The following is a 19,081-nucleotide window of genomic DNA, read 5'->3' on the forward strand; positions in this document are numbered from 1 at the left end:
GGTTGACCTGGGTTTGATCCCCAGCACTCCATATGGTCACCTGAGCACTGCCAAGGGTAATCCCTAAGTCCAGAGTCAGGAATAATCCCTGAGCATTGCTGGGTATGCCCTCCCCTCAAAAATGTCTCAAAAATAGTTCTAAGAGGGCTGAGAGTTAGTCTAACTGGTAGAACACATGCAAAGTCAAGACTCTAGGTTTGATTTCCTAGCATTACCTGGCCCCCAGAACACCACAGGTCGTGAGCCTTACAACTGAAACTTTAAAAACAGCTTCAACAATAGGATCTTGAAAGGAGTCATGTAGTATATTTATCTGAATAAACAACTTGTTTATAACTCACTACCTCTCCTCTCCCAACTTCCAGATAAATAACCAGTTATAAAGAACGGAGAGTCAGACCTGATATGTATTAGTCTTAACATGAGAATCTAGGATCTACAAATGGTTAGCCAAGTTATTTTTCTCCTGCAAGTGTCAACGGTCAAACAGGAGACAAAGAGATCATAGAGCAAGTAGCATGCTTATATTGCAAGCAATTGACCAAGTTTGATTCCCAGTACCCTATACGGTCCCCTAAGCACAGCCAGGTGTGGTCCATGAAACAAAAGAACATAAAAATTCAGAAAATACAAACAGTAAACAAATAACAACAAATTATATGAACTACAACAACTTCTTAAATACTAAAAAACGAACAAACCAAACCAACAAATTACCACCAAATTTCATATTCTTGAATTTTAAAAAAGTGTTTAATCTTTTGTGTATAAAAAATGAAATGATTTTTATATACTACAGAATAAATTTCATTTTGTGGTAATACAATATGTCTCTTAGTAACCTGTTTCCTCATTCTTCATAGTTTTTACCAAGCAGCTGGTAAAAATAATAGCTGTTTACAGTTATAAGACAAATATAAAGATTTAATTTGAACCATAAGATTTTTAATTGGGATAACCTTGTTTCAAAATGCTTGTATCAAGAGAATAGTCTTTAATTTCTTTCAGTTTGGCAAACAATCCTTGTACTATACACTATTCTAGGAATACTTCAAGTAGGCAGTAAATGGAATAAAGCTATTAGACTCCACAGGGCTTTATGTGAATTGTAGGGATGGGAGGGAGGGGAGGAAGCGTTTCTTTCTGGCCCATGCAGCCCGGTACAGGTACAAAGCTAAGATGATCTCAGCCTCTGTCATCTACTCAAGGGCTGAGCACCAACACTTTTATAGGGCTCACCTAATTATTTAACAGCCCTGGAAAGTCATCTCAATTCTTATTTCTGCTGCCTTGTGAGTTAGTCAAAAACCTCCACATAAACTTTTAACTGTAAAATCATGGAGGAGAAATTAACCAACAAAATTTTGAGCATAAAAATGGTACTGCATTAATGTAAATACTAGCACCCACCAACTTACAAAGTGGAGACATTTCTCTTGTAATGTGAAAATGATTTCAGCTAACTCAGCATAGTAATTAGAAGTAGAAGCTGACAGACAACTGGAACGATTTGTTTCTTATTGATGGACATTTATAGGTCAAGCTGAAGTATTACTCTATGCTCCTTTAACTGTCAGGCTTCATTATCACTGTATTTTGAAACTCCTATTTGTATATCCATAGTGTGACTGTATCTGAGATCATAATTCTGACAGCACAATGATCTTTGCCCTCTTTAAGTCTGTGTCATACTATTATTATTACTACTATTGTTTTGTGGTGTTGGGGATCAAACCTAGCATCGCACACATGCAAGGCAACTGCTTTATGACTCTGTTCTAATTTCTATCACTCTATATTATATTGCGTATCAAAAAAGTCTGGTATCAAAAAAATATTTGTGGGTGTTTTTAATAAAGATGTCCTTAAAGCAGCATATATAATTGCCTATTTCCAAAACATAAACACCAACAGTTAATAATTTGTGAGTCTTAATCTTAGGTCATAAGTTCACCAAGAATTAAATGTCATATTACTTTCTACACACCATAGCTTCAAGAACAAAATTTAATCTGAATTACTATAATTTTTAACTTTTAATGAAAATGCCATACTAAACATCATATTGTACTAAATATGATTATTATGATTATAGGTATTTGGACCCTCAGAAAAATACTGCACCTCCTGATTTTATATTATCAGAAACTTCATTACTGTCATTCAGTTCAAGAAATATTTATTGAAGATTTACTATAGAGCAGCACTATTTTTGTCACCTAGTATAGAGGAAAGACAAATAGCCTGCCCTCATAGATTCTAGAGGGATGGAGAAGAAAAATCAAACACTGCAACATAGAAAGACATAACTAAGTGCTTTTTAAAAAAAGTAAAACAGGGGTACAGTGCTGCCCAACAGGTCAATGTGTTCCTGTGGGGTGAGAGGATCAGCAGTCTGATGGTGTCTTCAGACTTCCTGAAACCCCAATACTGCTGCTGTGCCTCTGGCCAGACCCCAACAACTTGGGACCAAGTTTCCTGAGAAATTAAATGCCAAACTTATGTATGTGGGAATCATGCCCACAAACCACCTCCGGCCCAGGTATACAAGTTCATTTATCAGCCTTGCTTCAGAGACCCATAAATAAATCTCAAAAGAGATCAAAATCAGGACATTTAAGTGCATTAATGGCCGTGATTCAGAGACTCACAAACGGATCTCGGAAGAGAGCAGCATGCTGCAGAGATGTCTCCCCAACCCGAGCCAGCCTGATTTCACTAGTGCACATCGATAGGGGGCAGGTGTGTCCCTCCACCTGTCCCAAATAAACCCCAGCAGCCACAAACCTCCAGACCCAATCACAGCCACGTTCACGGCAGACCTTCACAGGCTCATCCTGAGACCCCATGCATGAGAATGAACCTGCTGAAAACCCAGGTATACGGGACCAGTGACTAAAAATTCCAGGCTTCACGGAGTCAGAGATGGGCAACCTCCCCCCATCTCACCACACTTCCGGTTTCCTGGCAGTCCCACCCAAGAACTGCTTCTGAGCGTCATTTAAGTGCATTAACAGCCATGATTCAGAGACTCACAAATGAATCCCGGAAGAGAGCAGCATTCCACAGAGATGCCTCCAGACTCCAAATATTTAAAAAAAAAAAAAAAAAGAAAGAAAATTTAGAATTTCAGAAGCATTAAGCCACTTTCATGACTGCATAACATCTCATACTATTCATAACAAGCAAAACAAAATAATTTAGCATCTGCCTATGGGGCAGGCTTGAGTGGTGGTGGGAAAATTCAAATTAGTGGTGGCAGGACTGGTGCTGAAATGCTGAAGTAAACAATTGTGTACAACTTTATGAAAATAAAAATTTTTAATTAAGAAAAGGAAAAAATAGTAAAACAAAGTATACAGGAGTGATACTTTAGAAAGGGTGGACAAAGAACCTCTAGAGGTGTTTTATATAAAATAAAATATAAACTAAATGAAGTAAGAAAATGGATCATGTGGCCATGTTAAAAGGTATACTAAGATGTTAACACCAGGAAGATTTGATGCCGTGGCTAATGAATGTCAGAGAAGAAGAAACACTAAAATTCATAAAGTAAATAGCAAAAAGTGAAAGTAAATAGAAGTAATCCCTTAAAACTTTTGTTCCCTATGAATAAAAGTTTCCTTCTGGCTTGTGCCACCCCCACCTCTTAAAAAAATGGAGGGGAGATGTACCACAACAGATAGAAGAGAATACAAAGGATTATCAGATATAACTATGAAAATATTTATGCAAGGAAACTAGAGAACTTAGAGAAAATGTAAAATCTTTGAACTCCTACAGTCTTCCAAGTCTGAATCAAGAGGAAATACAGCTCGTCAGTTGACCAATTACTACCAAGGAAATTGTAACACTCTTCCCAAAATCAAGTTTCCCCCAAAGCAAAAGCCCACTTTTTTTTTCTAAAGAAGAAAAGCTAAACAAATGGAATTACATCAAGCTAAGATCTGCATCTCCAAAGAAACAATGCTCATCATCACTTATCATTAAAGAAATCCAAATCAAGAAACCAATGAGACACCATCTCATCTCATACCAGTGAGAATGGCACATATTAAAAATAATGGGAACAATCTATGTTGGCAGTGATGTGGTGAAAAATGAACTTTTATCCACTGCTGGTGAGAACGTTGTCTGGTTCGACACCTATGGAAAACGGTAATGTGGAGTCTTAGTAAACTTAAAATTGAGCTGCTATATAACCAAGCAATTCCACTTTTGGTTATCTACCCCTAAGACAGAAAAACCATTCATTAGAAAGACCATATGCACACCATTATTCATTGCAGCGGTTAGTACGATAGCTAAGATTTAGAATCAATCTAGATGTCCAATAACAGACCAGTGAATCATGAAGATATGATATACACAATAAAATGCTATGCAGCTGTAAGGAATGGTCTTTCTAACTGGATATGGAATAAAGGGAGGCATAAAAGGAGGATACCTAGATCATTCTTGATCTCAAAGTATAGGGAAGATAAGAAAAGAGAGTTAGTGAATGGGGTAGGAGAGAAGAAACAGATGAGAAGCAACAGGTACAAGGGTCCAGGTACATCAGTACCAAATATCCAAACCACAGAGACAATACTGAAATCATGAGACCCAAACTTTAATAATCAAACTTTAAAAGGTGTCTGTCAATATAGCAGGCTGGGGAATGGGGAGGACAGGGAACCTGGGAACACTGGTGGAGGGAAGTTGACACAGGTGGGAGGGTCAGTGATGGAACACTGTATGTCTAAAACCCAACTATGAATAGCTTTTAAATCATGGTAGCACTGTAGCACTGTCCTCCCACTGTTTGATTTGCTCGAGTGAGCCCAGTAACATCTCCACTATGAGACTTCTTGTTACTGTTTTTGGCATATTGAATACGTCAAGCGGAACTTGCCGGGCTTTGACACGGGGGGGGGGGGGGGGGGTGAGATACTCTCAAGTAGCTTGACGGGCTTTCTGAGAGGGGCAGAGGAATCAAACTCAGGTCAGCCATGTGCAAGGCAAACGCCCAACTGCTGTGCTATTGCTCCAGCCCTTAAATCATGGTACTTTAAAAAAATTAAATTTGATGGAAGTCAACAGTAAAAAATATTAAAGGCTTCTACAGAAAAAGTAACATACAAAGAGACCTCAATCAAGCTGTCATCAGATTTCTCAGCAGAACCAAAAACAGAGTAAGAATACAGAATGCCACAATCCTAAAAAATAAAAACTTCCAACCAAGAATAGTGTTCCCTGAAAAATTATTAATCAAATATGGTGAAGAAATAAAAGCTTTGCTAAATGAACAAAAGCTAATGGGATTTTTCTACCCCAGAACAGCACTGCAAGGAATACTGAAAGGTTTTCTTAATAGAAAAAGAAAAAAACAAAAGAAAAATTCTTGAATATGGTGATAAACAGTATGATAGAAACATAATTAAAAAATAAAATGAAACAAGAAAACATCAAATGAGAAAAGGGCAGAATGTTTGCTAACAATGAGTTACGATCTTTCTGGCAGAGGAACAGTCTACTTCCGCAACTAATCTCAAAAAGAATATGATACCACAGAATCTTCCCAGGTAGACTGGGCTGGGCTGAAAACTCTGGGAACTTTCTGAGATGTGGCAGGCAGATTTTTTACCTTTTTGCCTGAAGGTACAGAAGGCTACAGCTATACCTGACACCCTCCTTCCCTCTGACATAGAAATGAGCCAGTTCCACAACTGAACCTCATCAAGCTGTCAGGTCACCAAACTGTTCCAGCTGCTTAGTTTCTGGACCCCAATGCTATGTACGCATGTGTGCAACATATCCCAATTCTTATAGTATATCAGTCTAATCGGGACATAACAAATTTGATTGGAAAGTTGTACAGAAGACCACCAAGCTCAACGAGACTAAACAGTAACACAGAAGGCTCAACCAGCACCAACCAGCCCAGTATCCTCAATGACTTCATTAACACCACTATGAGATATAACAACTATCATAAATTGACTTTTATTGATCTAATTTTTAGTAATTCTATTTGCCTTTGTGTTGTAAGAAGCAATAGGAAGTAAATTTTTTTGTGCCTGCTAAGAGGGCAGGCTGGGGAGTAGGTGGAAAACTGGGGACACTGGTGGAGGGAAGGCCACATTGGGGGTGAGATGAGGCTGGAATGTTTTAGGACTGATTATGAACAATTTGGTAAATCAAGATATTACGATAAAACAAACTTTTATTTATTTATTCATTTATTTTTCTTCTTTTGGGTGAACCCAGCAATGCTCAGGGGTTACTCCTGGCTCTGCACTCAGGAATTACTCCTGGCGGTGATTAGGGGACCATATGGGAGGCCGGCAATCGAACTTGGGTTGGCCATGTGCAAGGCAGCTGCATTATCGCTCCAGCAACAAAACAAACTTTTAAACAAAGCAAAAAGAATCAAACCCAAAGCAATGAGTTACTATCAGTGGCGCCCCCTTTCTCCCCCCAAGACTATCATATAAAGATAGTTTCAGGCGCATATGCTGCCTGAGCCTATGTGCTGCTTGCACCCACGTGGCGGAGCACACAAATGGTGCGTGAGCACGTGTCATCCGCATCTCCCCTCTTGAGTGTGTACTTTCAAGTTTTCGTGTCTAATGCTAGGATGTGTGTAGGGGCTCTCTCTGCCCTTGGAGAAGCCCGTGTTCTCTCTTGAGTATGTTACTCTCTCACTCTCTCCCCCTCCACACCTTAAAAATCCTCCAAATAAAATCTATTTATTTAAAAAAAAAAAAGATAGTTTCAAGCCTCATGGTAACTATAAAAAAAATTCTGGAGCAGAGATACTTAGAAGAAAAATTTAAGAAACTGATAAAATTATCCAGAAAGACCAGGCAAAGTCAGAACTTGTAGGAAAAGAAACACTAAAAATATAAAACTAGAAAAAAGGTAGAATGGTAGTTATTATGCCTCACATGTCAATAATCACCCTATGTATGAGTGGTTGTAATTAAACAATCCAAAGATATTTAAAAAGCAGGATCTGGTTATTTATGAACATTAAAAAACTCAGATTACTGAGGGCAATTCACAGTGAAAGGTAAGTAACAGAGAAAATGCTGTACTGGAACTGTTTCTTTACCCCAAAATTAAAAAAATTATTATTACTATACACCACAATAAAGAACTTATGGTGTATATATTCAGTAGAATATTACTCAACTAATAAAAAAGATGAAGTTATGTCTTTTATAAGAATGTGAATGAAACTTGAGGAGCCTATGCTAAGCAAAATAAATCAGAAAGTTAAAGGCAAGTAGCAGTTTCACTCACCTGCGGAATTTAAATAAGCAAAGCAAACAAACTGCCAAACACAAGGAAAACAAATCTTAGACTGTGGGAAACATTGTGATTACCAGAAGGAAAGGGAGGTGCAGCGAATGGGGTTAGAAAGGGTCATTTTAATTATGTGATGATGCCAAAACTTTGGTAGTAAGTATGGTTAAGATACACAGAGGGAGGTCTAAGAGCTATACTCCTGAAATATTGTAGCATTATAAACCAATGATTAATAAATTAGATTAGGTTAAAAAAAACCTGGTAAGTTCTATAAAATTTAAAAAAAAACAACAAACTGCTAGCTTATAAGAGATTTCCCAGCAGGCTGCCAGGAAGTAATAATAATTGAGTTCTGATGTTCAGTTACTCTGCTATAATATAGTCTAATTCTCTAACATGTCCCTCAAGAACATAAAGATGGCACAGACATCAAAAAAAAAACACACAATGAAAATATAGATATACGACAACTCCAAATAGCATTCTCCAAATAGCATTCTCCAAATAGCATTCCAGTCAAAACTGGAACCTGAATTATATGGAATAAATTTTTCTTAGAGAGCCCTCTGTGAACTATATTGCTCTCATCTTTTCTTCTATAAATATTTTTTAAAATTTTTTAATTATTGCTAGATCCCTGTGTGTAAAGCTACCTAAAACCTATGGAGTCTACATTCTTTTATAATTTTGGAAATTCAGGAGGCTAAAGAAATAGTACAGAGGTTAAGGTGCTTGCCTTACACATAGCCTGTCCTTGGTTTGATTCCCCTACTCCCACACCAATGGTCCCTGAGCATGGCAAGAGTGCTCCCTGATAACAGACTCTCTGCCTTAAGCAGAACCAGGTGTGGGACAAATAGTATTTATATTTAGACAAATATTTTTCCCTAAATAATTTTAGAAACTATTCTTCAATAATATGAAAGTTTTCAAGTACATCATTATTTCCGCAATGATTTCCAGAGTTAGCAATGACTAACACATTTTCTAGAATCTGAATCTGAGATGTGAATTCATTTAGACAGACAGAAAGTCTAATTCAATCAATCTCCTCTCTAATCTTGAGCTTAATTTTTCTTCATCTATTATGTTTAATTTCATTCTTGTCAGTCTCTGGAAAACATTCCTAATAACAGAGAAGAAAGAAAACAGATGCTGTGAAATTTCATTTATTCGTTCTGTTTGGTTCATTTGTTTTGTTTGGAATTTTGAGTCATTATACCTGGTGGTGTCCAGGTATAAAATAATATAATATAAAACTTACATACTATTTATGATCCTGTGCTCAGGAGTGAACCACAGCAGTACTTGGGAGACCATAATGAGGTCAGAAAGAAAGTCAAAGTGCTTGAGAAAATAAAATTAAGTTTCATATCAAAATGTAAAATGAGAAGAAAAAAAGAGAGAAAATTGTGACCAAAGATAAAAAAGAGAATTTTCTAGTGCACTGAGAATTCAGTAGAAAATGAAAACAATGACTTTTTGTCACTGTTATCACTGACACCATATTTACCATTAAAAATGGAATCTCAAGCTCAAAAATGTGCAAGAAGAGCTCCCTAGGTTAGTAATTTTCCTCCAGATATGCAGGGTACAAAAAAGAACAAGACCACTGTGATCCAGTTCCTTTTTCACTAATTAATTAATGCATTCATTAATTCAATCACCATTTATTACATTTTCAATAATATTTTAATTTTACTAATGTAGTTACTCATTCTATTTTCACTACTTCAGAATCTATTCTGAAGAGTCAAGTAGTACCAAAGCATTCATGAAAACAAAGGTAGCTGATTGAGGAATCTAACAGTTACAGGGGAATCTAACTACAGAGTGCTATTAAGTTCAGTTTCTTTTTTTATAAAATGTCTATTCGTTGGAGCCACTATGGGTATTTTTTGTTTTGGGCTTTTTTTTTTTTTGGCAAAACCCTACGGTGTTCAGCAATCACTCCTGGTGAGGTGCACGTAAATATATGGGGTGCTAAGAGCAAAGTCAGGTTGAGCATGTGCAAGGCACTTTCTGTACTAGGGCTCCAGTCCCTGCAGTGGGTATTGTCGGAGATCATAAAATGTCAACACAGTGCCCTGGCAGCCGCTTGCTTCCACACTCCAAATCTCTGCCCTCACCTTGGCCAGACTACACTCTCAGGACCGAGCCTCACCCAGAAATTAATCGGCTTAAAAATTCACATCTGCGGGTTTTGTGATTGAAATCTCCAGGCTGTCTCAGAGTAGGGAAGGCCAACTCCCTGTATTTCCAGAAGCCCTTCCAGTTATGTCCAGATACCGGAGCAGCTGCTCAGTTAAAAATTTAACTCCAGCTATACCACTCCCTTAAAAATTCTGGACATTTTAATCTCTAACAACACTGACAAACCAGTGGCAGCACACCAGACTGGGTGGGATGTAACGTAGAAGGTAACTAGTCTCAATTACGAAAATATAAACACAGAAGAATTAACCTGTAACAACATTTTAGTAATCCCTCATACAAAGACTTAGTGACTCCATGGTAAAATACAACAATTTTCACTAAGATTCTTAAGCATTTTTTAAATCATTCTGTTAGCAAATTATTGATAACAAACAATATAAAATAAATTACTGAGGGATTGCTATAGGGGCAGGCTTAAGGGGTGGTTGGAAAAATTGGGAGTCAGTGGTGCAGGGAAGGTATAATGGTGGTGGTATTTGGTGTTCAAATATTAAATGCTTATAACAAATTATCAGGAACAACTTTGTAAGCCACAGTGTTTATATGAGGGCAGGGAGAAAATTTACATATTTAGAAAATTTACATATTTACATAGGTAGGGCTTACCTATTCATGTAAACTCCAAAACATATTAACACTAATGGCAGATGAGACATTACCAGAATGACACCCAAGTATGAAATAAAATTTAATGCAATATATTTTAGATTCCAGAGTTGAAAACTTATATCTGTAAATAAAAATAGGCATTTTCTTATATTCTATTAAATGGTTTTAATTTTTTTATTTACAGAGGTCAAAATTATATAGTAATCACAATTGGCTCTTATCGATTTACTTTATGACCATTCTATTAGCCATTTCTAAAGTTTTATTGGAAGAAGCATATAAACTAAATTTGTTATGTGCCAATAGGGGCAGTTGGGACTGCAAGGGAAACTGGCAATATTGGTGGCAGGAAGGTCATACTGGTGGTGATGGAACACCAAATGCTTAAAGCAGCTGTATAATTAACAATTTTGTTAATTAGTGTTTTTAATTAAAATTAATTTAATAAAGAAATAAAATGTCAGCAAACATTCTTGATAAAAGTTACAGGTCATTTACTGTTCAGCATTAGCTGAACATGTTGCAACAGAGAGTGCCATCAGGTGGAAGAAAAAGCTCTCTGCAGCCTTTCCTCAAAAAACTGTGAACAATTGTTGATGTTCTGCTTAATAATGAAGGAAGAATCTTACTTTCATTTTCCTTTTTTTTTTTCACTGTATACTTTATTTATTTCTTTTTTATTTTTTTTACATTACATTATGTTTTATTCTTCAGAATTTAATCTTTTTTTTTTAATTTTTATTAGTGAAACACCATGAGGTACAGTTGTAGACTTACAAATTTTTGTGCTTGGGTTTCAGTTATACAATGATCAAGTACCCATCCCTCCACCAGTGCCCATGTTTCACCACCACGGGTCCCAGTATTCCTTCCACCCCCCAGCCCCCCCCCATCCCACCCTGTCTCTGTGGCAGGGCATTCCCTTTTGTTCTCTCTCTCTCCTTTTGGGTGTTGTGGTTTGCAAAAGAGGCATTGAGTGGCAGTCATGTTTGGTCTATATTCAGCATGCTTCTCCCATCCTGGGAGGATCCTCCCAACACCCTTTATTTGGTGCTCCCTTCTCTATCTGAGCTCCCTTTTCCCCTAGCGTGTGTGGCTGGCCTCCAAGCCATGGAGCAAAATTCCTGGTACTAATCTCGGCCACTCTTGGGTGTTAGTCTCCTATTTTGTTAGGTTATGTTCCCCAGATGAATGCAATCTTTCAAGGAAGAATAAAATGAAAATGAAAGTAGGATTTTCTGGAGTTTTTTGACTTTGTTTTCTTGTCTTTTCTCTATTTTCTGACATCCAAAAATTAGAGGTTGTAAAAGGGAGGTGGAACAAGAAAATAAATTATAACAGAAATTAGATTTACTCTTATAATTTATATATTTTAGAGTCTATATAGCTTAAATTTTTGAGCTTATAGATTTAGTTATTTTGATACTGGAAGCCATACCTAACTGTGCTCAGAGTTTACTCCTGGCTCTGTGCTCTGGGATCACCCCTGGCAGGGCTCTGGGAATCATATGGGGCCCTGGGGATAGAACTCGGCTCAGTTGCATGCAGTGCCAATGCCCAGTCCACTGTATTATCTCTCAAGACCATATCGATTAATTCTTATTGTCAAATCTTATAGAAATTAGATTAGAAAACATACCTCTTCCTCATCCAACAGAAATACATTAAGTACTCAATTCCTAATCTTCACCAACTGCCTAAAGCCTGGTAAATTCCCCTTTTAAACAATGCTGACTTTGATTATACAACTGAGTTTTAGCAAGTGGGGAACAGTAAGGGGAAGGGAAGAGGTGAAATAGAAGTTTCATCACGACAGTGGTGAAGGGTCGGTAAAATATCTTGTGCACCAAAAGTATAACCATTAATAATACAATTGTAATCAAATGTCAAACAACAATAAAAATATGTTAAATAATACTACACAGTTGTCTTAAAATCTCTTAATTACAACAGTTTTCTTAAAATAACCACTAGAAAGAAACAATTCTTTCAGAGTATTATATGCCAAAAAAGAGAAGGCTAGGAACCATAGGATTACTGTGAGGACTAAACAAAATTACAGAATAACAAATATTTATTTATTATTAATACAAATTCTGTTGTATCAGACTCAGCTATGATCAGAAGCAGCCTTCCTGAAAATAGAGGTCTGTTGATATAGACTTCTACCTATGCTAAATCCCATTTCTCCAGAGTTTAGTATGTATAGAGCATTGATTTGTAGTGACTTTCCCAAAGGTCTCATACTCTATAGTTTAAAAACTATAAAAAAAAAGACACTATTTTTTACCATTTAATTACTAGCACAGATACAGAGATAAACACGAATAAGTTAAAACAATATATTTCACAGAGGCAAAAATATTTGGATATCATATTTTCAATCTCCACATTCTATAGGTAATAAAAACTTTGGTCCATAGGTCCAAAGTTCCAGAGCTGGTTAGGACCCAAACTAGCTGACTCAAAATTATACAATTTGAGAGCTAGTTAGGACTTTAAAAACCTGGTTTAGAAGTCACCGCCTTTCTTCTTCTGCCAACTCAATTTAAACAGACAACGGAGGGGGCTGGGAAGTAATGCAAAGAGCCTGAGAGCATGCTCTGCAAGCAGGAATCCCAGATGGTTCAATGCCAAGCACACAACAGTCTCCCAAGCACTGCTGAAGTAGCCCCTGAGCTCTATAATCCAAGAGACAAAAATAAAGAAAAGCTAGAAATGGGAAAAGAAGCTTCCTTAACACTATTATCTCTAAATTTTAACCGAGACCTTTATTCAAATCTACTAGGTTGTAATCTACATACCTGGATACAAAATTTAAAAACCTCTATGTAAACTTCTATGATTGCAACATATGTATGTTTCCAGTTATATGCTGGAAATGCAACTAACTTGGATGGGGGAAAGAGAATATGAAGCTATCCTGGTCAAAATTTGCTTTAAGGGCAACCAGTGTTGGCGTGAACATGGGGAGAAAAGGACTCTATTTCACTGTTGGTGGGAATGCCAACTAGTCTAGCCCTTTTGGAAAATGATATGGACATTTCTCAAAAAAAAAAAACCTAGAAATTGAGATCCCATTTGACCCAGCAATACCACTCCTGGGAATATACCCTGGGGGCCCAAAAACACACGGCACAAACACCATCTGCACGCCTATGTTCAGTGCAGCACTATTCACCATATCCAGAATCTGGAAAGAACCTGAGTGCCCAAGAAATGACAAATGGATAAAGAAACTATGGCACATCTACACAATGGAATACTATGCAGCTGTCAGGAAAAATGAAGTCATGAAATCTGCCTATAAATGGATGGACATGGAGAGCATCATGCTGAGTGAAATGAGTCAAAAGGAGAGGGACAGATATAGAATGACTGCATTCATTTACGGTAGATAAAGACAGCATACTGAGTGAAATGAGCCAGGAGGAAAGGAACAGATATAAGGGACAGATATAAAATGACTACACTCATTTACAGTATATAAAAATATATATAGAAAAAGAATAATATCCATGGCTAAGGAAAACAGGGGTTAAGAGGACTGGTCAGTAGTTGGAACTAACCATAAGTATATGTGGAGCTGAGGGTAGGTAAGATGGAGAAGAGACCACTATGACAATAATAGCTGGAAACGCTAGACAAGATCTGAGAATTAAAAGTAGGTAAGGGGGAGGGGCGGGGCTGGAGCAATAGCACAGCGGGTAGAGTGTTTGCCTTGCACGCGGCCAACCCGAGTTAGAATTTAGATTCCCAGCATCCCATATGGTCCCCCGAGCAACGCCAGGAGTAATTCCTGAGTGCAAGTGCATGAGTCAGGAGTAACCCCGGTGCATCACTGTGACCCAAAAAGCAGGGAAAAAAAAGTAGGTAAGGGATATTCTTAATAATCTTTCAGTATCAATGTTGCAAACCACAATGCCCAAGGGGGGGGGGGGGGAGGGAGAGAGAGAGAGAGAGAGAGAGAGAAGAGAGAGAGAAAAGTGCCTACCATAGAGCATAGAGGCAGACAGGAGGGTGGTGGTGATGGGAGGGAATGTGGGGACACTGGTTCTGGGAATGTACACTGGTAGAGGGATGGGTGTTGGGATACTGTATGACTGAAACTCAATCATGAACAAATTTGTAATGGTCTATCTCACTGTCACTGTCCTCCCGTTGTTCATCGATTTGCTCGAGCGGGCCCAGTACCGTCTCCATTGTGACAATTGTTACTATGTTTGGCATATCGAATACGTCACGGGTAGCTTGCCAGGCTTTGCCGTGCAGGCGAGATACTCTCGGTAGCTTGCTGGGCTCTCCGAGAGGGGTGGAGGACTCGAACTCGGATCGGCCATGTTGGCTGCTTGGAAGGCAAACGACCTACCCGCTGTGCTATCACTCCAGCCCTGTCTATCTCACAGTGATTCAATTTAAAAAAACAAGAGAAGAAAAAAAATTGCTTTAAGGAATAAGCCAGAATTAAGGCATTCTAGTTGAAGTATACAATATTTAAGAAAGTAAATATCTGTTAAGCTTTAACCTGTAAATTTTTGTGGTAAGCAAAAATCATCATAACATTTTCCAACTACAGATGGAAAGTTCCTATTATATATGTACACATATATAATACAGTGCTACAGCACTGTATCACTGTCCTCCGTTGTTCATCGATTTGCTGGAGCGGGCAACAGTAACATCTCATGAGACTTGTTATTGTTTTTGGCATATCAAATATGCCACAAGGAGCCTGCCACGCTCTGCCATGCTCAGTAGCTTGCCAGGCTCTCCGAGAGGGACGAACAAATCAAACCCGGGTTGGCCGCATGCAAGGCAAACGCCCTGCCCGCTATGCTATCGCTTCAGCCCTATATATGTGCATAATAATTTTATTAATATATGTATATTTGTGGGCTGTCAATTGGAGGTCAATTATTATGGTAAAAGGTAAAGGTAAAGGCCCTCCCGTTGATCGTCGATTTGCTCGAGCGGGCCCAGTAACGTCTCCATTGGAGACTTTGTTGTTACTGTGTCTGGCATATCCAATACTCTCGGTAGCTTGCCGGGCTCTCCGAGAGGGGCGGAGGAATCGAACTCGGGTCGGCCATGTTGGCCGCTTGTAAGGCGAACGCCCTACCCGAATGTAAAATATATTTTTAAAATCTTTCGGTTTGGGGCCCACACCCAGTGATGCTTAGCACTCTGGAAGCTACTTCTAGAGGTGCTTAGAGGACCATATGGTGTGCTGGGGAATGAACATGGGTCAGCTGTGTGCACGGAAACACTCTACCTGCTGCACTATCTCTCTCAAAAAATATTTTTAAATGGGCTTTGTTTTCATACATACCTCTTGGAATTTGAAATGTCAGACGGCTGGAGATGAAATGTGAATTACAGAGTTTAAGGTGCTTGCTTTGTATGCAGCCGACACGAGTTCCAGCCCTGGTACTAAGTATTGTCCCTGAGCACAGAGTTAGGAGTAAGCCCTAAGCATTACCTCGTGTAGCTTAAACACCCACCACAACGTAATAAATAAAAATTAAATTAAATGTGAGTTAGAGGGCTTGGGAGTTGGCTAAAGGACCAGGACACATAATTTGCAGGCAGGAGTTCTGAGTTTAAGCCCTAATCCCTAGCACACATGGTGCCTTAAGCAACTTTCAAGCACCAACACGCTAACACAACTGGGTGTGGCCTCTCTGGAACAATGCTGGTTAGGGAAGGCTATCACACCTTAATAAAGTTCTAAGTTAACTGAGAAAAATTCTATGAAAACCACTTTTACAACAAGTTAAAATCATTTCATAACCTGAAAATTTTCATAAAACAGATCACAATTCCATAAATATTAACAGGAAGCTATACTTCGGGGAGATGTTCAACTTTTACTGTCAATAATCATTAAAGAAATTAAAGGAGCATGCTTTTTTCCATTCTGGAGAAGCCAGTGTATCTCTCCTGATCCTTTTGACCCTTCTCTTTCTCTTCCCTCATGTTTCTCTAAATTTCCTGAAATAAAAGTACTTTGCTTCACTAAAGAAAAAAGCAAAGAAATTAAAGGGGCAAGGGAGAGATAATACAAGAGGCTTGCCCAATAGTGTGGCCAATACCAGTTTGAATCCAGTGCACCTACATATGGTACCCCTAATATTGCACGAGGATGGAGAAAGGGAGGGAGAAAGTGAGGGCGGGAAGGGAGGGAAGGAAGGAAAACTTTTGTGCATGGGGTGTGTGTGTGTGGGGGGGGAACATACCCAGCTGTCCCCCTGCACATACACAGGGCTTACTCCTGGCTCTGTGATAAGAGATTGCTCCTGGTGGGTTCAAGGGAACATATGGGGTGTCAGGGATTGAACCCAGGTCAGCCACATGCAAGGCAAGTGCCTTAGCCACTATCCAAACTTCCGGCCCCAGAAAGAGAAGAAAAATTAAAACAGTTTAGATTAGTCATTTTCAAACACTGGTTGAAATTTCTTCCAGGCTGGAAACTTCCCACCAGTCTAAGTGCTATTTAACATATGGTCTGCAACATTAATGGCAATGCAATTGTTAGTCTCTCTAAAGCAATGCTACAGATATGGTTATAAAATATTCTAGGAAAGAAGCAGCAGCAGATTTCATACTAACATTATTTGAGTTAAATAATATTTTCGCACAAGTTCAAAACATTCTATTATTAGCCTTTTTATTTACTGCTTGTTACCAGTAATTTTAAATTTAAGTAACTCATTTTCAACTTACTATATTTTAAAACACACAAAATACTATTCTTAACAAGAGTTTTAAGTATCGTGCCTTAGCAGTCACCAAAATATTTCTCTCATTTTCGCGGGTTCACAGGGGCTCCATCCTAGATTTGCACCCACACAGCAGCAGGGACACCTCACACATGGTTTTTCACACACTAAACATCAGCATCAGGCTAAGTGAGAGTCGGAAACCTTACCACCAAGATGCCTTTTCTGCTTGTGTGTTTATAAATCCTTAATGCAGGCTGTCCCAGATATCAAGGAAAAGCTTCAAAAACTGTGGGCCCTGGGGCTAAGCTAGTGAGCTACTGAAATGAACTTTGTCTGTTACAACCGAGAACAGGAAGAGGAGCATAAGGTCCTGAAGAGGGAGAACCGATCTTTTGGCTGCAGCTCATAGAAACACTCCAACACTCTGGTCTTCCCTTCAGCTACTCAGAGGAATAGAAAATGCCACTAGTGCCACCAGGAAAGGTACTGAAAGCTGGAGTGCAAACAATCAGAAACCGGCCTACTGAGAACCTGACCGTGGTATAAAAAGCATCACTATTTTACTGTGACACTGTCTGGGGAGCGGTGGGGGTAGGAAAGACAAAGGTAGGATGGTCACAGTCCAGGTGATCCCAGCAGAGAAAGACTAGCAGGACTTCTGGTGGTTCCCAGACAGGCTACCAGAACTCTGGAAGAAGACCAGAGGGTAATGATGAGGTGGCAGGTAAGTTAATAAAGAACATAGGAGCAGCATAGTCTGCTTTAAATTCATGCTTGGGATCCCTGCCCTCCAACAACCTGTCAAATTACTGGGCCACAGGTAGCTAAGTGACCAGATGCTATACTCAGACCCTTTGTTGTTTGTGAAATGACTATCTTTTTCTTTTTTTAATTTTCTGTTGAATCTCCATGAAATAGACCATTACAAAGCTGTTTATGATTGGGTTTTAGTCATACAATGACCCAACACTGATCTCTCCACCAGTGTACATTTTCCACCACCAATATCCCCAGTTTACCCTCCACCATCCCCCAGCCCACCACCTGTCCCTGCCTGCCTTTATGGCAGGCACTTTTATTTTATTGAAAATATAAAGACAGAAATGACTATACTTATCATCAATTTTTTGTCCACATAATCTATCAGGAAGAGACATTCTTAAATGCATAAAAAAACTTCTGGTACTGCCAGTTTTTGTCCAATCTCAAGCCAGAGAATTAGAGGGGGTAGGCAATGCTGTCTGGGCAAGGGAACACCAGAAAGATCCATAAAAGCAAAACCATTTAGTATCCAGCTAAGGACCCAAACACTCCCCAAACAAAGAGCATTATACTGTAAAACCTGAACCAAAGGAAAGCCTGCAGCCAATCACTGACAAACACTTGGCTCATGACCTTTTGAGAGCTAGAAAATCCCCATGTAATTCCCCGGTTGTGGTTGTAAGAAAACCCAAATGGGAATGATATGAGATTTAAAAGCAATAAACAACCCTGTTTTTCCAACCCATCCATAGTCCCCAACTCATACAGGCTCTTAGGGCACATTGCTCCCTCATCTCAGTGGGTTGCAGTTTTGAATGCAAAAGATGCATTTTCCTCTGCATTCCTGTAACAGAAGAGCCCCTAATACCTATTTACTTTTGAGTGGAACATGGGGAAGTGGTCTACACATCTCACCATTACTTCCTGAAGGTTTTCAGATTGTCCCCATTCATATGGACAAGCTCTGAGTGAAGATCTGGAAGATCACATATAGGACAGTTCATTCAATATATGGATGATCTGTTAACCACTTTCCCAACAAAACCGAAGTCACAAGAAAATATCACTGAGACCCTAAACTCCATGGACTTGGGGATACAAAGTTACGAAGAGTAAGGTCATGCTTAAGCAACAACCTGGAAGTAATTTTCACCCAAGGAACCATGACCTCCGGACCACAAAGAATTCAGGCTATGCTTGACATTCCCACACCAGTCAAAAGATAAGTCTGAGCTTTCAGAGGTCCAATGGTAAAATGTCAATTGTGGATTCTGAGAAGTGGGAAAATAGCTGAGCGCCTCTATAAAAGTCTGAAGGACAACATTCTACTCTTGGGAAGAAGAACAGAGAGCTGCCTTAAAACAAGCTTTAACACAAGTTCCAGCTTTAGGTCTGTCACAACAAGCCCATTTGTGTTTCAGAAAACTTAAGTTATAAATTTTGGAGTACTGACTCAATCCTTCTCATTGAAGCCCTAG

General features: G+C 38.8%; 1 protein-coding gene across 1 annotated transcript in view; it reads right to left on the minus strand.

The window, feature by feature from the left end:
* Positions 1-19,081, minus strand: part of LYST (lysosomal trafficking regulator) — a 234,708-nt gene that overhangs the window by 186,257 nt on the left and 29,370 nt on the right. The window lies entirely within an intron of this gene.

Source organism: Sorex fumeus, unplaced genomic scaffold, assembly GCF_029834395.1.
Source record: "Sorex fumeus unplaced genomic scaffold, SorFum_2.1 ptg000021l, whole genome shotgun sequence".
In the NCBI taxonomy this organism is placed as follows: domain Eukaryota; kingdom Metazoa; phylum Chordata; class Mammalia; order Eulipotyphla; family Soricidae; genus Sorex; species Sorex fumeus.